Source organism: Macaca thibetana, chromosome 8 (assembly GCF_024542745.1).
Source record: "Macaca thibetana thibetana isolate TM-01 chromosome 8, ASM2454274v1, whole genome shotgun sequence".
In the NCBI taxonomy this organism is placed as follows: Eukaryota; Metazoa; Chordata; class Mammalia; order Primates; family Cercopithecidae; genus Macaca; species Macaca thibetana.
Genome location: NC_065585.1, coordinates 75,588,084 through 75,614,706, shown reverse-complemented (window position 1 = coordinate 75,614,706; position 26,623 = coordinate 75,588,084). Strand labels below are relative to the sequence as shown.

Below are 26,623 nucleotides of genomic sequence, written 5' to 3'. Positions count from 1 at the left end.
GAGGCTTGTGAGGAGCTATTCTCTGGCCCTCTCCCCATCACTGCCCTTTTTTCCCTGGGAGGCTGCCATGAAATGCTTTCTCATCACCTCTGGTGGCCTGAAGGTAAGCACCATTCTTTTTCACCTTCTCAGGGTATAGCTGCACACCACACAACTGCTCAGCTGTAGCCAAGAATTGGCTCCTCCATGAGGAAATATGCCACACCTTTGTGTGGCACTCATCAGCTCTTTTTGTTTTGGTGTCATCCTTTTAGGTATGTAGGACGAGGACCAGGGAGCTGGCACCTTTGGCTACTCTTCTTTTTGCTGTATATGTAAGTAGTAAACCCTCTAAATCTGAAGTGCCTTGCTGTATCTTTACTAGCTGAATCAATCAGCTCATATTAACTCATTTAATCCTAAAAATTAAATACTGCTTTTTATACAGGTGAGTAAATTGAGATACAAATGTTGCATAGGTCATCCTGCTAAGTGGTAGAACTCCAATTTAAACCAAGATAGTCTTACCATGGAGCCTGCACTCAACTGCTGCTCTAAGCTGCCTTTTATGGTTATGCAAATATTATAAAAAAGAAAGGAAATCTACAAGGCTATAGTCAAAGACACAGATAATAACAAGCATCAACAAGGAGATGGAGAAGCTGGAATCTTCATACACTGTTGGGAGGAAGCTAAAATGGTGCAGCCATTTTATAAAACAGCTACGCGATGCCTTAAAAGAACTTGACAATTCCACTCCTATGTATGTACCCAAAGGAAATGAAAATGTATGTTCACATGAAAATTTGTATGTGAGTATTTGTAGCAGCATTATTCATAACAGCCTAAAAAATGGACAACCTAAATGTCCATCAGCTGATAAATAGATAAATAAAATATGGTATATCCATGTAACAAAATATTATTCAGCCATAAAAAGAATGAAGTACGGACACGTGCTGCAACAAGGGTGGACGTTGAAAACACTATCCTTAAGTGAAAAAAGCCAGTGGAGAAAGACCCATATTGTGTAATGCCATTAATATGAAATGTTCAAAACAGGCAAACTTACAGAAACAGAAAATAGGTAAGAGTTTGTGTAGGGCTTGGGAGAAGAGTTGTTAGGGGAAATGGAGTTTGACTGCTACAGGGTGTGGGAGTTTTTCTTAGAAAGATGAAAATGTAAGTGTGAAGTTGATTGTGGTGATGGTTGTATACTCTGTGAATATACTAAAAATAAATTGTACATTTTCAATGAATGAATTGCATGGTAGGTGAATTATATCTCATAAAGTTGTTACCAAAAAAGAAGTCTACATTATATTTAATACCTTAACGTTTTTACTCTTTACATTTAAATATTATATCCATTTGGAATTTATTTTGATGTGAAAGGTGATATAAGGAGTTTGCCTTTGTCTAGCCAGTTTTTCTTACATCATTTATTGAATAATGCAGTTTTATCTTGCAGATTTGAAATTCCACTTTTATTATTTTGTAAACTACCAGACCTGTTTATTGACTCCATGTTGTAGCTTGAAGTATTTGTCTGTTCTTGTGTCAGCACCGTATGTTTCAATAACTACCATTTTCTGATATATTTAAACTTCTCTCTTTCCTGTTTTTTTCAGATTTATTGACTTTTTAAATATTTTCTTTTTAATATTTTCAAATTTTAAAAAACAATATTTAGTTTGCATCAAAAATACAGTTAGCATTTGTATTAGGTTTACATTGAGTTGAGAGAATTAATAAACTGTATAAAATCTGCATTTATGCTCATTTTATTTATCCCAGTCTTCATTTACATCCCTTAGTAGAATCTTTTAGTACTAAGTAAACTATCTTTGTTATTTCTAAGGCTTTGATGTATGATGTCTTTTCTTCCATTAGTCAGATTCCATTTTTGTACAAAACAATGCTCCCTAATTTGGGTATTTTAATTTTATAAACAGCCACTCTACTGAGTTATATTATTTCTTTCTGTTTCTAGTTGTTTGTTTTTCATTGTAGTCAAACCATTGGCAAAAAATCGTGTTTTGATTATTCCTTTCCAATATTTGTGCTTTTATTTCTTCTCATTTATTTCCATTGGCCAGCAGTTTTATTTTTTTAATGTGGTATCTTTGTCTTATCCCTCCCATTAATAGAAGTCTTTGTAGTGTCATTGTATTCTCACTTCAGTATGAGATCTACAAGTTTTTAGTTACGTCAAGGAAACTTTTTTTTTTTCCTATTTTTCTCTATCACTATTGTGGGTGTAGAGAGCGGCAAAGGTACTTTTAACATATTGTTGAATTGTATCTGTATTTCTTTATTTGTGTTGATACTCACAGTGATATTTGCCTATAATTTTCCACTTTTGTGGAATCTTTTTTAACGTCTTTGTATTTCATATTGTCCAACCCTTAGAAAATGATTTGAACTTACTTATTCCTTTATTCTTTCAGCAGAAATGATTTTAGCATTTGGCATAAAGTATGCCAAACTTTATTGTAGGTGCTAAGGATTTGGACAGGGTTAACAAAACAGTCATGCCGTCTCTTGTGGTTGAAATAGACAATTAACAAATGTGTGCAGATATATTTACATATATATAGTCATGTGTCTCTTAACGACAGGGATATGTTCAGAGAAATGCATCATTAAGTGATTTTGTCATTATGCAAACATCATAGAGTGTACTTACACGCAAACCTAGATGGTCTGGGCTACTGTACACACCGAGGCTAGATGGCATGGCCTACTGCTCCTAGGCCACAAACCTACACAGCATGTCACTGTACTGAATACCGTAGGCAATTGTAACACAATGGTAAGTACTTGTGTATCTAAATTTACCGAAAAATAGAAAAGAAGCAGTAAAAATACAGTATAAAATATTAAAAGGTACACCTGTATAGGGCACTTACCATGAATGGAGCTTGCAGGACTGGAAGTTGCTCTGGGTGAGTGAGTGGTGAGTGAATGTGAAGACCTAGGACATGACTGTGCACTGTTGTAGTCTTCACAAACACTTAGGCTATGCTAAATTTATAAAATATTTTTCTTTCTTTCATAAGAAATTAACCTTAGCTTATTATAACTTTTTAATTTTATAAACTTATTAATTTTTTTCAGCTTTTGACTCGTAATAACTTAAAACACAAACACGTTGTACAGCTACACAAAATATCTACTTTCTTTATATCCTTATTCCATAAGCAGTTTATTTTTTAATTATTATTATTTTTTAAATTTTTAAACATTGTTGTTAAAAACTAAGATGCAAACACACCCATTAGCCTAGGCGTACCCAGGGCCAGGATCTTCAATGTCACTGTCTTCCACTTCCACATCCTGTCCCAGTGGAAGGTCTCCAGGAGCAAGAACACCGATGGAGCTGCCATCTCCCAGGCTAACAATGCCTTCTTCTGGAACACCTTCTGAAGGACCTACCTGAGGCTGTTTTTCAGTTAATTTTTTTTTTTAAAGAAATTTTTTTGAGATTTTATGATTTTCCCCACAAAGCTCCCTCTGTGATTTCCCCACACCATCAGGCCTCCTTGAGACCCTTTTACCTGGCCTTCTTCTAAAAAGTGGAAGTTCTGACTACTGCATGCTATTGGAGTCTGCCAAACTGGGTCTACCTTGGGAGTGAGAGGCTAGACAACTGGGAGCGAGAAAAATAATGAGGATTGTTTTCTTCACTCTTTGGAACATAGGGTCCTCTGGTCAGAGGAGAGGGGTTTTTCTCAGAGTTTTAGGTGACAATAGTGTAAGAGTGCTTCTGATCATGACTGGGGTTTGCCTAGAGCCAGACAAGAGAGTTTATATTAAAAATTTTTTAAAGCTTCCCTACACACCCCCTACCATCTCTGTCCCACAGAGGTCCTTCTTTCTGATGTGTGGCCAAAACAAGGAGGGTGGGGTTCTCTTGAATTTTGTCTGCTCATTACTACTGTGCAGTCAGAGATTTGAGCTGCCCTAGAGTCTCAGCCAGAAGACCACAGTGAAAATAAATAACTGAAACAGGAAATTCACCACTGTATAGGTAATTCTTCTGGTGTTTATTTTGGTCCCCAATTTGTCTGTTATTATTTATTTTCAGGGCCCTCAGATAGTTGCTCTGTGTATTCTACCTTGGGTTTTTATTTGTAATTAGTGGCATAGGTAGAAGCAGTGTGCTTAGTCCATTTTGGCCAGAACTAGAGCGGTACCAAGATGGAGCCCATACTCATCCGCAGCCAATAACTTTTTACTGAAGAGGGTTTTTTATTATTATTATACTTTAAGTTCTGGGGTACATGTGCACAATGTGTAGGTTTGTTACATAGGTATACATGTGCCATGTTGGTTTGCTATACCCATCAACTTGTCATTTACATTAGGCATTTTTCTTAATGCTATCCCTCCCCCAGACCCCCGTGCATGACATGCTCCAGTGTGTGATATTCCCTTCCCTGTGTCTATGTGTTCTCATTCTTCAACTCCCACTTATGAGTGAGAACATGTGGTGTTTGGTTTTCTGTTCCTGTGTTACTTTGCTGAGAATGATGGTTTCCAGTGTCATCCATGTCCCTGCAAAGGACATGAACTCATCCTTTTTTATGGCTGCATAGTATTCCATGGTATATATGTGCCACATTTTCTTTATCCAGTCTATCATTGATGGGCATTTGGGTTGGTTCCAAGACTTTGCTATTGTGAACAGTGCTGCAGCAAACATATGTGTGCATGTGTCTTTATAGTAGAACGATTTATAATCCTTTGGGTATATACCCAGTAATGGGATTGCTGGGTCAAATGGTATTTCTAGTTCTAGACCCTTGAGGAATCGCCACACTGTCTTCCACAATAGTTGAAATAATTTACACTCCCACCAACAGTGTAAAAGCGTTCCTATTTCTCCATATCCTCTCCAGCATCTGTTGTTTCCTGACTTTTTAATGATCACCATTCTAACTGGTGTGCGATGGTATCTCATTGTGGTTTTGATTTGCACTTCTAAAGAGGTAATTTTATAACAAGAGGGCAGAATCGTAGTGTCTTTTCAGGTCTGTTTCTGTTATACCTCATAGAGGGTGTTGCATGCTGGGCTATATCCTCTAGCAAGTGAGTAGTCGTAGAGTGCCACACACAAAAATGCCATTTGGTAACTGCATTTTAATAAGAACCCTTAATGGTCCTCTGTCAAAAGAGACATATCACTAGTTTGAGCCTCCTTCCATTTTTGTGTGGCCGTGCATAAACTGCTTTCTAGTCTTCTGTTTTCTCTATAGGTAACAAAGAAATGGTCATGTGGAAGAAGATGAGTAATTTCAAATGAAAAAGAAAAAATATCATTAACCCAATTTTTACACTATTTTTATTCGATATGCTAATATGTTACCTGTAGATAAGTTGGAAATTTTTAATGGTAACCAAACTTTCATAGGCAAAACTAAAATATGTAGCACCATAGAAAATAGTAAGAAATTACTTCCATTATAAGTAGTCCATGAAACCTTTGTAAACAGAATATCATTTTTGTATGTGTCTATTTGGAATGGATGAGTGCATATACTCATTAATGCTAGGGTTGCAGCTTGTGAACCTGAGGGCAGAAAAAAATCTCAGATAAACAATAGAAATGAGCCATAACTTTGGTGTAGAAAGTAGAGAATAAGAAATGAATTAGAGAGGAGACAGAGAGTGAGGAAGAGAAATCATTTTTCTTCAGGAGCTGAAAAAATATGAAGGCCTTGGGAAAATTAGGTAAGAATAGCAGTGTATGAGAACCAGAGATGGGAAATGAAAAATCAGCCTTAGCAACAACTTTCTTGAGATCAAGAGGAACTCAATCAAAACTTGCCATTATACCTGTGGTGGAATAAGAGTGGCGTCAGGGGACAAATCTTTCCTAGAGATCTTTGGAGAGAAGGACCAATGGTAGGGAAAACAGACTCATGAAAGTATACTGGCAATCTGAACCAAAGAAGTACTTCAGTGTTCCTCTAAGCTCTGACTATGTAGAGTACAATAGTGTTTTCTGCATGAGGCAAGTGGTCTAAGATGATGTTTCAATTCTAGACATATTACATATGGTATAGGGGTAGTGGGATGGAAAGGATGGAGGAGGGGGCTGGGCTATAATCTCCAGCAAGTGAGTACTCAAAGGGTGGTGGCTGCAGAGGGGCAGGAAAAACAGGGGCCCTGGATTCCTTGTACCTACCCATCTTCCTTCAAAATGTTTATGAATAATGGAACAGTAGTGCGAGATTATAAACACGTTCTACTTTCATCTTGCTTTTAAGTGTTACTTCTTGTTTTAAACTTAAAACTGTAGCATTAACTGGGAGAGGATGATCAGAGAACTGTGTAATTTTGGTTATATCTATAACACTATGTTTTTCAAATTATACACATTTTACAGGAAGACAAATGACTGCAAATAGGCTATAGGTAGTCTTCCACATATAACACTTTATTGACCGTTACAGAAATGCTTTCCACTTTGATAATGCAATATTAAATAATGTAATTATTAGTAATTGTGTAATTATTAGTAATAATGGCTGCTAGTATTTATAATTTGAGGTCTTATTACAAGATTTTCTAAAAATGGAGGCTCTAAGATATGAATCTGTCGCCATAAGCTAAAGCAAAAAGAGTATGATGGGATGGCCATATATTGGGTAATTCACGGTGAATTACTACAACGCAAAATAGTGCGACTAGGAAGATGCATTATTTTTTTTCTATCAAAAATAAGCTTTGTTCTGCATTGCAACATGGAATATCTCGTTGTCAAAAAAAACAAAGGCCACTGGGTTTGTCTCAGCTGACTTAACAAAGCCCCACAGCTGCTTTTTTTAAAAGATCGTTTGTGGTAAACCATTTAAGAGAAGGGAGGGAGAGGGAGAGAGAAAAAGAGAGAGAGATTTTTATAAAACATTCTGATTCATGTTCTCCCCAATCCTTCCTCCACCTCAGACAATCTTAGTCCATTATCAGAAGGTAAAGAAATCAAAGTTTCGCAACTAGAATTTTAATAAAGATGGTGGACTTTTAAGTCCATCAGTAGGGCAAAGATAGAGCCAGAAGGGAGGGAACAGAAGTGAAGCGCCTGAGCAGTTCTTCTCCTGGACTTTGTCCACATCGCTCCTCCCCCAAGTCAGAAACTCGGCTTGGCAGCACTGATAACTGTTAGAGTGGCCACTGTGACTCATCCTGGTGGGGGGTGAGGTGGGGCTAAAAGAGCTTGCTCATGCGTCAGTGGGAATTGACACAGTGACCCTTGCCTCAATCCTATGATCTTGGCTACCACAGATATTCCTGAATTTCTGGGCTATTCAAGATAGTTGACCACACAACATCCAAAGAGTAATAAAACAAAAAAACATAAATACCCTAAGAGTTTCAAAATGTTGATGAGAAGATCCATAGAAATGTTAGACAATTACCTTGTCACTAACATTGGCATCATCGCTATATAGCTTTTAATATAAACCAAAAGCAAATAATATTCCAGAATATTCCGAATGGCTCTGACAGCTTGGTCCCCCAACCCGCATCCCCCAAGAGGAACCATTGAAGCAGGTTTTCTGTTGCTGCTCCCTTTCACTCCTTGACTAAACTGTGAAATACAAGTTTAGTGACTTCTGGTCCATGCTGTTTATTTCATGCTTTCACATTGAAAACAAGAATTTCCTGACCCCCTCCTCTTCCATTCTTACGTGAGGGTGAATAAAATAAAGACTTTGGCAATCTTGGATCTCAGTCTACCTCCAGAAGACCTAGAGTACTAGATTTTATAAAATATGCAGGAGCTTTACCTCTGCTTTTTGCAAACAGCTTTGCAATTATTTTCTGTTTGTCAATCTGTCCTATTGAAAAATGTGGCTGACATCATCTTTTGCCTCGCGTTTATGCTAGACAGTACTTTCTTTGAAGGACCTAGAAAATCAAATAGTCAGAACATGGGGATTTCAAATAAACCTGATTGTTTCCCCCACATGCTGGTAGCTCCTTCTGGCCTGTATAGCATGCTACTGTACCTCCAGTAGAAGGTGGTCAAAATCTTGAAGACAGGTGCAACAAATCACACAGCCTCTCTCTTTTTACTATGTAGGCAACTCTGTTTGGCAAATGGGAATGGCAGAGGAGTCAAAGTGGGAGAAAAATGAAAGTAAAGGCTGAAGTACGTCAAAAAGAATTGTTTGTGTCCTTTTCTCCTCACTTTCTTCGACAATCAAAATTTGGGCTCATGTAACTTCTTTTTATCTCAATAGCAATTGTACAATGCCTCAAAACAGAGTTTAAAACTCCTTTTTACATGAAGCAACAGAAATTAACAGATATCCTACTCTCAGAGGAATAAAAAATATTAATACCATTGCAAATATTTCATATGTTTATATAAGAACCTTATCCATAAAGTAATATGATAGCAAAATTTACGGAAAAATTACTTAAAAATATGTGACTGAATTTATTAAAAAATGAGGCTTGTAAAAAATATAATATTACTTATTTTCCAAGTTAGTTTAATTTCTTTCTAGATACCTGTTTTTATGGGGAAAGTTGGAATGTGTTGCTTGCTTATATTTAAAATTGTGGAAGCTAAATAGACTTTTCTAAATTACTTACCAGTGTGAATTATCCATTTTTTTATCATCCAAAACATTTGTGTTTTGCACAGTTTTTGTCTTGCATAATATAACTACCTAAGCTTTACATAGACTTTAAATTGGAAAGGTGACAACAATGACTTATAAGATTGATTGAGCCATTATTTTACTCACAATTTATGTAACATTATGTTGCCAGAATTTCAGGAAACTGCAGACGAATCAGGCATACATTCTTTCTTCAACAAACTAAGAGACTAGTAAAGGAGAAGACATTTAGGTAAATAACTTTGGGACAAAATTGAAAGAATAAATGACTAGAAAAATGATACACGCACTGTTACATTTGTGGAGGACTCATCAGCAAATGGTTTTTTTAAAATGATTTTCACATGTGATTTATTGAGAAAAGGCCACTTTAAAATAGAATTATATAATTGGAAAAGGAGAGTGAGTCATGTTCATTCTGTAGGAGGTAATTTGAAAGACTAAATCTTTTAAACTATATAGAACCTCAATAACATATGTGCCCATCTAAAGTTTTATATGAAACCCATATCTATATTTTATAAACAACTCTAAAACTTACAAATAAAATTCCTCAAAGGAGAATTTCAACAAAATATATCTTTTAGATATCCATAAGAAAAAAATCATATGAATTTAAATAGATATATTATTATAGGAGAGAAGGTTTTTTTATTGCAAAACTCTTAGGATAAAGAAAGACTTCATATGGGAGCAATACTTTCAGTGAGTGGTAAAAATGTGTACAATCTAAGCATAAAAAGATAGAGAAAGGTAGTCCCAAAGAACGTAAACAGCAAAGACATGGCACAAGGAACTATGGACATGTGTGGAAATGCTATATACGTGTGTTTGTACATGAAGGGGAATATGACATATTCAGTATGAAGGTTGAGGTCACATTGTAGAAGGGGTTGACTACTATGTGGTGCAGCTATTCCTGGGATGGCAGTGGTAAACCATTAAAGTGTTTGAACAGATGAGTACATGATATTGAAGTTGTTCCTTAGGGAACAGTAAACTAACTGCAGTATTTTAAATGCAGGGGAGTGTAGGGACTTATGAAAATGTTACTATACTAGTCCAGGTGGAGACTGATGATTAAATATTGAGTGGCCAAATAAAAGTCATAGCAGTAGGAAGAGAAAGAAATGGATGATAACATGACTGTATCCCAGTGACAAAAGTACATGAGATCATGGGGAAAAACTTTACCTCCTCCACTTATTTTCCCTAGAAATATAAAAACTATCCTTGTTTTGGAAGACTTTTGAACAAATACTGAGCCATCTTGAATGATGGACCAAGTGAATCTTGAAAACAGCTTCGTTATCATTCCACATTGATTCGAGTTTCTTCTTGTTCTTGCAGAAAAAGTTCAAAGTCATGTACTCAGAGTACTTTCAACAGTATTGTGCAAGTGTGGAGTTGACTAAATGCACGTATTTCCATCTGATGTCAAACATGTTGCCAAACCTTAATTTTACAATGAAACTACAGTTTGCCAAACAGAAAATCACAGCGCCACAGTTCCTCTGAATTCCAGGGTGCCAGTTGACCTGTGGACACATGCTTGTCCTAGTGCTGGAATTAAGGAGTGCTCCTCTAGAGCCATTTGGTTCACAGAATGAATAAGCCTGTGTATGTGACCTGATATTTTTATGTCAGTGATTTACTTCACTGTCTCTTCAAATTAAGTTTCAGAGAACCTACTTTTCTTTATGTCAGTTGTTCTTGCTGAAGTCTAAATAAAGGAAATTTAACCTAATCAAACTATAGACTGAAAATAAACAAGAAAGGGGAAAAGCAAGCAGCCTATGTTAGTGGAATTCCAAGGGCTCTTTTAGTTTGGCCAACACTACTTCTATTAGGGAGCCTCCAGTGGGATCATTGGTAAATGTATAAACAAAAGCCAAGTACTATCAAGTAATTGTCTGGCAATATCAGAATATTTCCATTTTATTTAAGAAGAAAGCACCCATTGGTGTCAGTGAGCATAACAGAACAGTGAGGAAATTCACATTGGCATGGAATGGCTTTTCCCCATTAAGCCATAAAGAGCAGGCTGAGTTACGTTCATGCCTTGCCAAACACGTTTCAGCTGAAGTCAAGAAAGTGGAAAATGCTTGAGTATTTCATTGTTTAATGAAGAACACCAGATATATAGAGAGACATGCAAAAGGCAGGAATTTATTGACTGACAAACATGCTTAAATGGAAATAGGGAACCAGAGGACTGGCCAGAGAATAGATTTTCCTGTAATAGCTTGCAACTGAAAGTTCCTGGAAAAGACCACCCTCCCAGAGAATGGAGAGCTACTCATGTGTGCATGGCGGAGGTAATCTGAATAGCCCAAATTTTCAAACCAGACAATTTAGGAAATTATATGACTGGAATTGTAAAGCCTGCGATTCTACTCTATATATCACAAAGCAGTGTATTTCTTATCCTGTAATCTTTTATGTATGAAGTTCCACAAAAAATGTTTAGTGAAAATTGTTCTTTTTTTAACTTTTGAGATCATATTAATTTGAAGTAACTGGGAGGTTTGTGAATTATCAAACTGTCTGCATCATAGGCTGTTTCTAAACCAGTTATCATATAGAAAGAAAGAGACAGAGAGAGAATGCCTCAGTCGAGGGAAGAAAAAAAGAGAACTAATTTACCAGTATTTTTCAAATGTAATTAATTTACGTCTCAGAGTAGTCCATTGTGGTTGACATTTTTTCACCCCATTTTGTATATGGGAAAGAGAGACTTGAGAGGTTTAAATAAGTCATCCAAGGTCACACAGATAGGAGAAGCTCAAAAGTGAACTATTTTTCACTTAGCGATCTCTGACTCTTCTGGACCCCTAGCGTTCCCCACCACAAGCTCAGCATGCCAACAGCTGATAAGAAAAGCTCCTTCAAATTAGCCTAATGATTGGATGCGATTTATTTCTCACTGTTATTCCAATGATTATATGCAAGTGGACAGCATGTTTCACAATTTATGATATTATTCTGTGTTTGAAGATATCTTTTCCAGTCCTGCCACAGCTTAGCTTTGTGACCTTAGTCAAGTTACTTAATCTCTCTGAGATTCACTTTCTTCATGTGTGAAATGGAGGCAATAAAACCGACCTCATGGATAATTATATTCAGTGAGCTAATCTACATAAACACTAAGCATGGTGTCTGTCATATAGTGACGATCTGTCAAGGCAAGTGATTATAACCAGCTAGGTTATACGACCTTAACAAACAGCCACCAAAATATCAAAGTTAATTTATCATTTATTTTGATATCAATCATTGGTCAGTTAAGCTCTAAATTCAGCTTACTCAAGGTCCCAAGATGAAGGAAACTTCATTTCAGTATGACACAGGCTTCCTTGGTCAGTAAGAGAAATAAAAATAATGACTCGCACACTGGTTCTTAAAACTTTCACCTGAAAGGAAACATGATACTTCTGCTCACATTTCACTAGTCAAAGAAGGTTGTATGACTCTGTCAAATTCACAGGGGGTCAATGTGCCCAGAGCCAATCACAATAATGATTTAAAATAGTTTCTACCATTAGCTTGCAAAAAGGAATGCAAACCTAAATCCTCTATAGTAAGCATTATTTAGTCAAGTCATTATTAATGAAATCTTATCATCTTAGCAAATGTAAAATCTCTTACTATCCAAATTTATTCATTTCCAAGTTCAATTACCAAAGGATTGGAACTGAAACATCAGTACTGGAAATCAAAAGAGACACTGCCCTAAACTGAAAATCTTCTTTCTCCTACATATACTCTTCATGCAGATATCCCAGGTATAAGAATTTTTCTATATTTCCCCGTCTCTCTCTCTACCTGTTCCATTTCTCTCTCTTCCATCTTCCTCTCTCCCCTTCCATATATTATACATAGATATGTGTGTGCATATATATACATTTTTTATTTTTTAATTGTTCAAAAGTTGGAGATATAATGCCCCATTTCCTCTAAGTATTTTAGTATACATTTTCACACACACAAAAGCATGCTCTTATATAATCAAAGTATAATCATAAACACGAGGAAATCAACACCAATAAAATAATACCATCCAATTCATAGGCCCCATTCAGATTGTGTGGATTGCATCAATAATATTATTTATAAACTCTTTCCTTTCTGGTTCAGGATCCAGTCATTGAGTTGTCGCATCCCTTTAACCTCCTAAATTGTAACAGTTCCTCTGGGTTTTATTTTTCCCTGAATTTCATGATCTGAACATTTTTTGAGGCATATAGACGAGTTACTGAGTAGAATATTCCTCATTTGGGGTTTGCTTGATTCAGGTTATGTATTTTTTGGTAGGAGCACCCCAGAAGATCCCGTATTCTTCTCATTATATTATTTCAATAGATGCATGTGATGTTGGTTTTACCACTTGGTTAGCCAAGTGTCTGCCAGATTTCTACAATTTAAGAATAATTAATGATGTTTTTGCATTTTAAATATTTTAATAAGTATTGAATGAAAAGATACTTTATAACTATTTATTCTACTCCGTATCAAACATTCACAAGAGGGTTTGAGTATATTTTGATAATTTTTGTCTGAATCAGTTGTTACCATGAGGTAGCCAAAGCCAGTCATTTTTAAAATCAATAATTTCTGATTAGTTGGCATACTACCCTCAGATAGAGATTTTTCCTTCACTTATTCATTCATTCACTCAGATCAGCATGTACTTACAGATTGTTATTTTCCAACTGGTTATAATCCTTTACTATCATACTTTTTTCAATGCTACTTTTTTTCTAGATTTGGCTAATAAAAGCATCCCTAAGCTGGTTTCTTGATATTTCCCCATCATTCTTTAAGCAATTCCTATTTTTTTTCACACAAAAAAGTGTTCAAGGTTCTTGTACATTTTTTTTTTGCTCTGATTCTGAGATCAGTTGTTTCTCCAGGACTCCCTGGTTCCTTTTGTGGGGACATAATATTTAGAAAATAACATCTGGCTTCTCAGTATGCTCATTGCTACTGTAGTGTCATTGCTTTCTAGTCTTTCTCAGAGAATACAATATAGAACCAGGAAACACCTTCCACACACATACACATACACACACACATATACCCACATACACACTTATAAATTTACCCACCTGTGCATCTATTTCTATATCCAATTTTATATATATATATATAAAAATAAAAATTGTGAATTCACACCAATACCACCAATCTCAGTTCAACTTCAAAGAGTCTATCCTATCTCCTTCACCTCACTTATTCTTATATATTGTACACCAGGGTCCATTGTTCCTGTCCCAGGTCCCTGAGGTGCCTAAAGACTCTGTTTTTATCATAAAACAATTTGCAAATTATAGTAAGAATTGAAATATTTCTTTCATGGTATGGTCTCGCTTTATTCACAACAAAAGCAAAGAACATATTTATGAAAGAACCACTGAGCTGGAAATGGCAAAAGACTTTTCAGGTATAAATAATGATTTGTGTGCCCACAAACTTACAAAATAGCACAGGAAATAGTTTCTTAGTAAAATTTTTTTCCTTTTGTTCCCGAATTACACATAATAAGGTCTACATTAAAATATGGAGACTACATGAAGTTTTCTTATTAGCATTGAATTGAGTTCACTAATTTTTGTGTGTGTGTATATATGTAAAAAAAAATCTGCAGTGGGACTTTTGATTCCAGCCAAGATGGAGTAGACCTCACTCCTCCCATGTTCTCTCTTGAAAAATTATAAAAACTCCAGATATACTACAACAAACAAGCATAGAAAGACACTGAAAAGTGGAAAGACGATAGACTGCCTAGGGACCTCAGGACTTGAGGAGCAGCACAGTGGTGAGTCACCTCAGTTTTTGTAATTGCCTCCTATATATCCTAGACAGAACACTGCAGAAGCCTTCAGCTGCAAACTGCCAGCAGACACTCAAAACAACACACAAGATTTCTATTCGTCCTCACCAAGATGTAAGAAAAGGTGACCTATCAACAGAAAACATTTTTGGCCCAACTACATCCAAGCGTTAACAGAAAATCCTCCTTCGGTCCCCATGGTTCCAGTGGGAATGAGCAAGGAAGTAATCTTCCACCTTACCCCTCCACCCTGTGAAAACAAGCAGTGATGCACTCTTTCCTCCATTGGGTGATATGAGCCTTTCTATGCATGGACCTGAACCTCTACCCCCACTCAACATGAAGACTGGAAAATGTGTTGCAAGTCAGGACTAGTTAACATTCCTGGAGTCAGCAGATGCAGGAGAGAGCTGAACACCTATGCGTATCCAGCAGCAACAAGACTGAATGAGGAGGTACAATGCCTTGCTACTCCACTTTCCCCCACTATGGTGTCAGAAGGGCATGGTGGGAAGCTGAGCCTCCATCTCTATCAGGTATCAGTGAGGCAGAAGAAGGTGGTGGGACACAGGATCAGTTAGCACTCCACTTCCCACTGGTGTGATCAGAAACTAGTGGTGAGCTAAATTTCTAACCCACTTCTGCAGCAACAAAGGGGTAAAGCTAAGTATATCTGACTCTCACACTCACACTACACATCAACAGGGCAATTGCCTTGAATAAAAGACTGAATAGAATCTGTAGTTACATAATCTAATACCCAAAATGTTCAGCATGCAGTAAGAAACTCACAGGAAAATTCCAACTTGAGTGAGAAAAGACAATGAACAGACACCAGCACCCAAGTGAATCAGATGTTGGAATTAAGTGACAAGAATTTTAAAGCAGTAATTACAAAAATATTTTATGTAACAATGACAAATTCCCTGACACAAATTTAAGAAACAAAAAGTCTCAGTGGAGAAGCAGCAATTATACAAAAAGAACCAAATGGAAATTATAGAACTAAAAAATATAATAATAATACAACCTGATGGATGGGCTTAATCATAGAATGGAGATGACAGATTGAATCAGTGAAATTGAAAACAGATCCATAGAATTTTTCCACTCTTAACAACAGAGAGAAAATAGACTGAGAAAAAATTAACAGAATATCAAGAACCTGTGAAAGAGTACCAAAAGATCTAGTATGCATATTATCAAAGGCCCAGAAGGAGATTTAAAAAAAAGAACATTATTGAAAAAGTATTGCATGAAATGATGACTGAAAAGTTCTCAAATTTGGTAAAAAACATAAATTTACACTTCAGAAAATTTAGCTAACTTCAAATAGCATAAAATTAGACAAATTTGTGCCAAGATATGTCAAAATTAAATTTGTAAAATGTAAAAACAAAGAAAAACCTTGAAAGTACCCAGAGAGAAACAACACGTTACCTATTAAAGAACAAAAGACAACAGATTTCTCATCTAAAACCATGGAGGCCAAAAGGAAGTGGCACAACATCTTTCAAGTACAAAAAGGAGAAACATTGTCAGCTAAGACTTCTCCATCAGGAGAAAATACCCTTCCAGAATGAGGAAAAATCAAAACATTCTAAGACGAAAAACCAGGATAATATATTTCTAATATGTCTACCCTAAAACAGCTAATGTAAGTTCTTTAAACAGTCAATAATGGCTATTGTGGACAATTGCTTCTTTTTGCCCTGTAGAAAGATTCATTGGAAGAATAATATATGTACATTTTGTTTTGAACAATGGTGTTATTTGGAAATCCTGACTAAGGTTTTTTTTTGTTTTGCGGGGGGAATAATGCTGGATATTTAAAAGGATGATACAACATGCTGGAAAGTATGAGTTGTAGGTCTAGTCCTGGTTTCCCACTGCTGGTCTGTGACAGAAATGTGATCCTACTGTGAAGCCTCAGCATAAATACTCAACGGAAGGAGATCCAAAGACAAATGACAGAGCCTCTCTGTATTTGACTCTATCCTTAAGTTGATATGGCACCAGGTAGAAATCTGCTCTAATTTCCCCCAAGAAGAGAAGGAATATTACTTAGAAATATATCTTGGAGTACTCTTCTAGAAAGAATGTCAGTGATCTGAGATCTTCTGAAGCTCAGTCCAGGACTGTTCTCCAGGCAAGAAAAGGAGAGTTTGATCGATCAATTTTGTTCAAAAAGTTCAGGGGTGAGGGTGGAGGAATAGTAGTTTGGGGTGTGGAGGTGTGATTTAAGGGGAAAAATAACTTTTCCATTATTCCTCTGTCTGAATATTCAAAGTCTGGAACACATCAAAAGCAGTTAAAAATAAAAGGGATTGTTACACTTATCTGTCATCCCAATGCAGTTTCCATATTATTTAAAATAGCAAGTTATCTTTGGGTGACATTAGCCTTAGTGATGTGAATTGCAGTTTTCTTAATAATGTCAGGGCTTAACTATTTAGTAAGTAGGAGGAAAACTATCTAACAGAATGCACCTTAATAGGAAGAAAATCAGTTGAACTGAATAAATTAATGTTTACATTCCCTCAGTCTCTATTTTTCATCTAATATTACCCCATGCTATTAGAGCCTCAGCCAAAAATTGGGTTTTATTCATTCTGGCCCTGTGATTTCCTTTCAGTAAGAAATGTTCAGGGTAAGACACATAAGTGCAAATAAATTTAGCTAGCATTTGCTTGGCTGATTCTCAAAGAGGATCAAGAAAGGAAATGGAGAACACCAATGATAAACTATTCAACAGGGCATTTTGAAATTGGCAATGTTGCAAGAATAGTATTTTATGGTCGTTCAGATACATAATATGTTTTATAGAATGCTCAGAAAAAATAAAATGATCAAACCACAGCCTTTTAGGTATAGATGGAATGGCAAGTGATTTATTTGATACATAGTAAATATTTGAAAAAGATTTCAATTTATTTCAAGAAGAGTACAGATAAGATTTGTTGAGGAAAAGATCTTTATAAGGCACATTAAAAAATTTGGAGTTAGATTAGATTTCATTTTTGATGTAAGAAAAAATAAATAATATCTTTTTCATATTTAAAGGAGTTATTTAGTATCAGTAGATCAGCTGCTGCTCTAGTGTCTCACAATTGTCAATTGCATGGGGATTGCAAGTGCTTTATTAAATGACTTGTTAATATTATCCTCCCTCAAAAAGGATTTGTGGTGAGAAACGACTGCCACTACAAGTGAACTAGAAGACACCAGTCCTGAAATTCTGCTTCTCACTAGTACTACGAGGCTTGCATTAGAATAAGCACATTAAGAAAAAGTAACAAATTTCATTTTCATATTTCTCATCCATGTGGAAAAAAATAAAATACAAGCCTGAAATATCAAATGTGTTTAGTGGAGGGATGTTTTAGAATCACCAGTGTTTTTATTTGTTTTGAGTTTTAATTTGATACGGCTTTTCCACTTTGTTTTGTTCTGTTTAAATTCCTTAGGTCTTCTGCCAATCACAGTACTAGAGTCCTCAATAAGTTAACTGACATGATTTCCATGATTGCCCAAATAGGGAAATAGTGAGATGCTTAAATAATTTGATTAGTGTAGTTTATTTTCCATATCAAGTAACTTAGGTCAAGTTAAGGAAATTTCACAAGCATGAACTACTAGAATTTTAGAGGAAGTGAATGCAGTGAACCACCAAATCTCAAGGGTCTGTTTTAACCTCAGAAGTAATCCTATCTTGATAATTAATCAGTGACATAGTTAAGAATTCAAAAGAAAATAGCCTATTTTGCCAGGAGTGTCTGTAGATGTTGAAATTCAAATAAACAGAAAAAGCAAATGACCCAAAGACAGTAGTCTTCAAGAGCTTCGTTGGAATTCACAAAAATATTTCCTTTAAACAGTGCAGTACTTAGACTAGCTATTTCACCTTGGAATTTGAGTTCATGAAGAAATGATGAGTTTAACTGTTCTCTTGATTTATCTGAGTCCTTTGGAGTTTATGAACTAGAAAGAAACAATGTGACACGGTACTGGACCCAAAGGTTTACTCTTTTCTCTGTTTGATGTGATTCAGGCTGTTTTCAGAAAGAGTGATCTTGGATATAGAAAGCCTATCTTCATGTGAGATATTGTGAGCTACTCACTTCATGACTACAAGTCTTTTAACACATTCTGTTTTCTTTTTTTTTTTTTTTTGAGATGGAGTCTGCTCTGTCGCCCAGGCTGGAGTGCAGTGGCCGGATCTCAGCTCACTGCAAGCTCTGCCTCCCGGGTTTACGCCATTCTCCTGCCTCAGCCTCCCGAGTAGCTGGGACTACAAGCGCCGGCCACCTCGCCCGGCTAGTTTTTTGTATTTTTTTTAGTAGAGACGGGGTTTCACCGTGTTAGGCAGGATGGTCTCGATCTCCTGACCTTGTGATCCACCCGTCTCGGCCTCCCAAAGTGCTGGGATTACAGGCTTGAGCCACCGTGCCCGGCCTCTGTTTTCTTTTTATAACATTAAAGTGAGCTAAATTATTAGCATCCCAGTTATACAAATTGGTCAAACATGGCCAGCAGTGCTTTCTGGTCATTTTTCACACTTGCAAATGAAAAACTCATTGTTAATAGATCAATATCATGACCGAATCAATGGCTTTGAGGTCTTAGAAGAAAATTACAGACCATGGAGTGGGTTGCTCTTGGGGGTTGAATAATGTACTCTATGGAATTACTAATTGTGTGGGGAATATTTGTTGAATGAAGTCATGAATGAACAAATGTTGTCCACAGAAGTAAATCCAACTATAGATGCCAGAGTTGCAATGAAAGCTACTCACCTGAAGGTCAATGTCGTTTTTACACAAAATGGCAATTTGAAGTGAATTTGTGTTTCCAATATTAGAGAACTTTATATAAATTATGGCATTATTTCCTTAAAATCATATTAACATAGATATTAGAGATAGTAGAATTAGTTTATTTCTTACCTATGCTTACTTTTTAAATATTGCAAACAGGAAAAAGTAAATAAGGTATTACAAGGGATCAACCATTCTAATGCCTGGGTTTTGATAACATAGATTGTATGTTCAAGTGGATTCTTAAAGGTCATACAAGAGCTACATAGGATTTCTTATTTTTCTTAAAACAACCTTTTTTCATAGAAAATTGTTAGCTTTAAATACTATCTATATACCAGTCAACACTTGTGTGCAAAGAATCCAAAATGAATGTAATTATGCTCTGATTTTATCATTCCTACTAATGGAATACTAAGGAAATCTGCTAAGTAGGAAGATTTAGTAAAAGATTTCACAGTATGATATCTACAGTAAAGCTGACTTTTTAAATGTGAAGAAACTATTCCAGTAGATGACTAAAAATAAGTAGAAAAGTCTTAGTACACTCTATTCTGCCAGCTCTGCAAAATAAAATACTATTCTGACTTGGAGTCTAAAAAAAAAAAACTGGGTTATTCTTAAAGAACATAAACTTTGGAAAAGTTGAAATTCAGAAAATTTAGTTCAAAATACTTAAATACGTACTATATTTAACTTTATGTATATCTGGTTTCAAAGTTTGGTCCTATTGCTTATTGTCGGTGACAGCAATCAGTTTGGCAAAGCCTTGAGAACATTTTTGCTGATAACTTACTTTATTTCTCTCTATATATTACAAGATTTCATTATGTCACAAACCAGGTTAAGTTCAGAGTACATGGTGTAGAAATCAATTATTTGATTCCCTTTAGTGAGCAATATTTTGGGCAGCCCATATTCCCTATCATATAGCCTTAGTATCTGAGATCGTGGTAGTCAGCATCCCAGAAACATCACCATTCCCTGTGAACAGGAACCCTTGACTGCAAAGAATCCCTGCTTCCTACCTCTTGTGACTCAACTTTGTACTTTTCCATGTGCCTCTGTTCCATGAGCTATTTCTTTACCAATCTCCATTTGAAACCGTCTGTACCACCATGGTTGTCCTCTACTGGTATGTTGAACTGATTAGCCATCTTAGTTAAGAACTGAGCAAATTCTTTTTAACTAGGTTAGAATTTTTTTTTCCAAATTTAATTTTAAGTTTAGGGGGTACATGTATGGGTTTGTTACATGAGTAAATTGTGTGTCACAGTGGTTTGGTGTATAGATTATTTTGTAGCCTAGATCATGAGCATAGTACCCAATTGGCAATTTCTCAGTCCTTAGTCTCCTCCCACCCTCCACCCTTAAGTAGGCCCTGGTGTCTATTGTTGCCTTCTTTGTGTTCATGTGTAATCAATGTTTAACTTTCCCTTATAAGTGAGCACACATGGTATTTGGCTTTCTGTTCCTGGGTTAATTCACGTAGGATAATGGCCTCCAGCTCCATTCATGTTACTTCAAAGGACATGATTTCATTCATTTTTATGGCTGCATAGTATTCCATGGTGTATATGTACCACATTTTCTTTATGCAGTCCACCATTGATTGGCATCTAGGTTGATTCCATGTCTTTGCTATTGTGAATAGTTTGAATAGGGCTGCAATTAACATCCACGTGCATGCATTTTTATGGTAGAACGATTTATATTCCTTTGGGTATATACCCAGTAATGAAATTGCTGGGCCGAATGGTAGTTCTGTTTTAAGTTCTATGAGAAATATCCAAACTGCTTTTCATAGTGATTGAACTAATTTACATTCCAAGGAGCAGCATAAAAGCATTTCCTTTTCTCTGCAACCTAACTAGCATCTGCTATTTTTTGACTTTTTAATATTAGCCATTCTGACTGGTATAAGATGGTATCTCATTGTGGTTTTTGCATTTCTCTAATGATTAGTGAAGTTGAGCTTTTTTTTTTTTTTTGCGAGACAGAGTCTCTCTCTGTCACCAGGCTGGCGTGCAGTGGCGCAAACTTGGCTCACTGCAACCTCCGCCTCTAGGGTTCAAGTGATTCTCCTGCCTTAGCCTCCCGAGTAGCTGGGACTACAGGAACACACCACCATGTCCAGCCAGTTTTTGTATTTTTAGTAAAGATGGGGTTTCACCATGTTGGCCAGGATGGTCTCAATCTCTTGATCTCGTGATCCACACGCCTTGACCTCCCAAAGTTCTGGGATTACAGGTGTGAGCCACCTTGCCCAGTTGCATTTTTTCATATGCTTCTTGGATGCGTGTATGTCTCCTTTTGAGAAGTGTCTGTTCATATCCTTTGCCCATTTTCTAATGAGTTGTTTGTTTGTTGCATGTTAATTTAAGTTCTTCATAGATTCTGGAAAGTGAACCTTTGTTATATGTATAGTTTGAAAATATTTTCTCCCATCTGTAAGCTGTATGTTTATTCTGTTAATAGTTTCTTTTGCTGTGCAGAAACTCTTCAGTTTAGGTCCCATTGTCAATTTTTGTTTTTGTTGCAATTGTTTTTGGAGTCTTTGTGATGAAATCTTTGCCAGTTCCAATGCCCCAAATGGTATTTCCTAGGTTATCTTCCAGGATTTCTATAATTTTAGGTTTTACATTTAAGTCTTTAACCAACCTTGAGTTGATTTTTGTATATGGTGAAAGGAAGGAGTCCGGAATATGGCTAGCTATTTATCCCAGCACCATTTATTAAATAGGGAGTACTTTCCTCATTGCTTGTTATTGTTGACTTTGTTGTAGATCAGATGATTAAAAGTGTATAGCATTATTTCTGAGTTCTCGAACCTGTTTAATTGGTCTATGCGTCTGTTTTTGTACCAATACCATCCTATTTTGGTTTCTGTAGCCTTGTAGTATAGTTTGAAGTTGGGTAGTGTGATGTCTCCAGTATTTTTCTTTTTGCTTAGACTTGCTTTGGCTATTTGAGCTCTTTTTTACTTCCATATAAATTTCAGACTAGTTTTTCTAATTTTGTGAAAAATGTCATTGGTAGTTTGATAGGAATAGCATTGAACCTGTAAATTGCTTTGGGCAGTGTGGCCATTTTAACAATATTGATTCTTCCTATCTATGAGCATGGAATGGTTTTTTCATTTGTTTGTGTCATCTCTGATTACTTTGAGCAGTGTTTTATAATTCTCGTTGTAGAGCTCTTTCACCTCCCTGGTTAGCTGTATTCCTAGGTATTTTGTTCTTTTTGTGGCTATTTACTAATAGGATTGTGTTCTTTATTTGATTCTCAGCTTGGACATTATTGGTGTAGAGATATGCTACTGATTTTTGTATACTGATTTTGCATCCTGAAATTTTGATTAAGTTGCTTATCAGATCTAAGAGCCTTTGGGCAGAGGCTATGGGGATTTTGAGGCATAGAATCGTATCATCTACAGAGAGAGATAGTTTGACTTCCTTCCTATTTGGATGCCTTTTATTTCTTTCTGTTGCCTGGTTGCTCTGGCTAGGACTTCCAGTATTATATTGAATAGGAGTGGTGAGCGTGGGCATCCTTGTCTTGTTCTGATTTTCAAGGGGGATTCTTCTAGCTTTTGCCTGTTAAGTGTGATGTTGACTGTGGATTTGTCATAGATAGCTCTTATTATTTTGAGGTATGCTCCTTCGGCTCCTAGTTTGCTGATGGTTTGTAACATGAAGGGTTGTTGAATTTTATTGAAAGCATATTCTGTGTCTATTGAGATGATCATATGGTTTTTGGTTTTAGTTTTGTTTATGTGATGAATCATATTTATGAATTTGCATATATTGAACCATAGGTTGGAATTATTGAGAGGTTCTTTACAAGTAAATAAAGGAAAAATATGACTCCTCTCCTTGTATTTACCATCATCTGTATCTCTCTAGTATGTGCTGCTTCTTTTTGTATCAGCAAATTTTGCCCTTTATTTCAAAAGTGTGCATGTAACCAAGGGTGAAACAGCTGTCTCTGACTGATTCAGAAGTAGACACAGAACTCAAGCTATACTGCACAAATGCTTCCTAGAATTTTGTATCTAGAGCTTGTGAGAAAGAACATCTTTCATCTCTGGGGATAGAAATATTAGAGTATAAAGCCAATATTGCCATATGGACATGATCTCCTTCTGGTGGGTACAAAAAGGGAAAAAAAAATCTGGAGAAATAGAGTAGGAAACCAAATAGAAAACGCAGAAAGAGAGAGAGAACTCTGATTTGGTTTAAGGCCCAAGTGTAGCTCTTCTGTCATCCTTTTGTGAGACAATATATTTCTCCTTTTAACTTAACCTTGTTTCAGACAGTTTCTGTTACTTGCAACCGAAAGTATTAACCAATTACTACATACTCCCCAAATATAAAACCTTTGAAATGGAAAAGATTACAAGGCAAATGTCTTTATGTGAGAATAACAAAAGTATGCCTATGTGCTCACTTGAAAATTGTATTTACCAGGTTTATAAGTTTTTTTTTTTGTTTTAATCTCTCTAATTCACTTAGACTTGGATATTTAACGAGACCACTTAGTGTTTAATTAATGATGACTTAGGTTGCTACTTTTTGTAAGCATATGGAGAGATTCTCAGTACGTTGCAGATCTTTTTATTCATTTATTTTTTTCAACAAATGTTGAAACTTATTCAATAAGCATTGACTGACAGACTTGCTGCGTCATGATCAATGTCCTATGCATTGTAGTTGCAGATAAGAATAGCCCATTCTCAGAGTATTACAATCCACCTGGGGAGGATTACAGGAACTCTGAGGAGAATACAGCTAGTATTCTGGAAGGGGTGGAGAAGTCTGGGAAGACTTTATATAGGCAATAACCTTTGAGATGTGTCTTAAAGAATGAGTGGAAAGTTTCCTGCAGTGCCTTTCCCCGCTTGTCAATTTCTTACCTTTCTTATAACTACCTTTGAAAGTAAAGATACTCAGAACATTAAATGATAACCCTAGTGCTAATAATTGGAGTTAATAAAATTTTGACTTAAAACACAAGAACAGGTGAGAAATGCTGTAATGCTGTAAAACAGATTTTATAATACAAAAATTGGCATCAGATAAAACAATATGAAAAGCAAGATGAACAGAAAAAAGGTCTGTTTTGTATTTCTGGGTAGAATTTAAACTTTTTTTGTTCCAGAACCACTTTTTAAACATTATTAATAGTTCTGAAAGTTTTGCATAGGTCCAGGAACATTGCCAAGATTCCAGGGGATGAAACTATGAATCTCTTTACTATAGATTTTTTAAATCATTTCTGTTTTGAAATTAACTTTCCACAGACTGTTTGAATTACTGATTAGTAATTCATATTATTGCATCAAGGAAAGGCAAGTTTTCAGATGATGATACTGTTTTCAAGTGCTAGCTTTTCCCAAGGAAATAATCATTCTCATACCATCAAAACTGAACTAGTAATAAAAAAAAAAATCTCTAATCGTTGGGAGTTTTAGAATTTGTATTTTGATTGTTTCTCAGCCTCTCTCCACATGGGGAGGGTTTTTAGCTAAAAACCCAGAAGACCTGCTAGACCAATTCTAAAAGAGCTGCAACACTTTGTTTCTTTTAAATTCAGAAAAATACTTACACATTCAAGTGAATATTATTATCTTCAATTTCTTTTATTGGATTCCACTTTCTATAGAACAGAATTTAAATAATTTCATTTGAGCATGTGTAATATTTCTTAGGACTGCATCTTTATGAAATGAAGTCTAGATTTTAAAGTGACTTGGGGGATGAGGGTGGGCATAGGCATAGTGACTCACGCCCATAATCTCAGCACTTTGGGAGGCCAAAGTGGCCGGATTGCTTTAGCCCAGGAATTGAAGACCAGCTTGGACAACCTGGCGAAAACTCATTTCTAATAAAAATGCAAAAATTAACCTTGTATGGTGGTGCCCACCTGTGGTCCCAGCTACTCAGTGGGCTCAGGTGAAAGGATTGCTTGAGCCCATGAGGTCAAGGCAGCCTCACAGAGATTGAGCTCGCAGGGATTATGTGAGCCATGATCACATCACTTTACTCCAGCCTGAGCAGCAGAGTGAGACCCGTCTTAAAAAAATAAATACATAAAAATAAAACGACTTGGGTCTCTGCTAATTATTAACATTTTTCATATATTCATGTTTTCTTCATTGTCAATGATGGGATAATTCCTGTGACTTGCTGCATGAGTTTCTGGAGAAACTCTGTATGAATAACTTGTGTTATGACATCATTTGGATTAAGAGTAGGAAGAAAGTGGTAGAATGGAACTGGATACTATTCAGACACACCAAAGAGGTGGAGGAGTGACAAAAAAGCAAAATAAATAACAGAATAATAGCAGCACACATTTGTACTTTTATACAAATGCACAGGGAAAATGTAAGCCCTAGAAGTCATTGCATTTATATGGACAAAGGTAGCAAAAGAAGTTCTGAAATTATGACCAGCTACTCTTAAAATAGAAACACTCACTTTCCAATATCACCCCCAACTTATTTTGTGACATGAATCTGTATTTTAGTAAAGCATTCTGCATGGTACTTATTTTGTCTGAATTCATTGTGACCATCTTTTCACATATTATAAATCACACAAACACACCAAAAGAATTTTCATTAATGTAGTAGATTCTGTTCATACTCATTTCCCACCTAGTCTCATATTATCTCTGTTTTCCACACTGCATACTTATTTTCTGAAACACCCAGTTCACTCTTAAAGGTTTGTGTAAGTTCAGCAGTTCTTCCAGCAAGTGGTTAGGCCAGCATAACCTTGCCCTGTTTCTTCCATCATATAATTACATGGCATATTTGGCGGATTGCTAAACTAAATAATGTGACATATACATGTTTTTCTTATCGTCAACTGTCTGTAGACAAATTACTGAAATTTTGATGTATTGGGTAATCATCCATCAAGATTAAACTGAAACATTCTCAATATAGTATTATAGCCAACTGTGGCTTCTGGAAAATCAACCAGTCTTTGCCTTTGCTTGACAACTAGTAAGCCCATCATTTTTTAAAGATGAATAAGACCCAATAACTTCTTATTTTTCAGGGTAAAAATATCTTCAAATACTTTAACAGATTATACCTGTTATAGTTTCTAATACAAATGAAAATAATAATTTGGTGTATATTTGGACCTCTACTTTCTACCTCTGTTTATTGTCAAGGTTTGAGTGTTTAAGTGTAGCCACACAAAATTAAGGATTAATTAAAATACTTTTATAGCATTAGTAAATAAGTATCTGATAGCTTATTGTCAATTAACTTTTACATATATTCTTGTGTGGATTTAAAAAATAACTATGTCTCAAGAATATTTATTCTTCAAAAAACA

At 35.8% G+C, this 26,623-nt stretch overlaps 1 long non-coding RNA gene and 1 other non-coding gene across 2 annotated transcripts in view; both read right to left on the bottom strand.

Annotated features, from left to right (window-relative positions):
• Positions 1 to 16,591, bottom strand: part of LOC126960624 (uncharacterized) — a 185,302-nt gene extending 168,711 nt beyond the window's left edge. Inside the window, exon 1 of the long non-coding RNA XR_007728083.1 lies at positions 16,399 to 16,591. This is a non-coding gene — a long non-coding RNA (uncharacterized LOC126960624). The remainder of the gene's footprint in view (positions 1 to 16,398) is intronic.
• An 8,191-nt stretch (positions 16,592 to 24,782) lies between these two features.
• LOC126961903 (U7 small nuclear RNA) lies at positions 24,783 to 24,845 on the bottom strand. The gene has a single exon (XR_007728485.1). It is a non-coding gene; the product is annotated as a U7 small nuclear RNA (small nuclear RNA).
• Between the last annotated feature and the right edge of the window lie 1,778 nt (positions 24,846 to 26,623).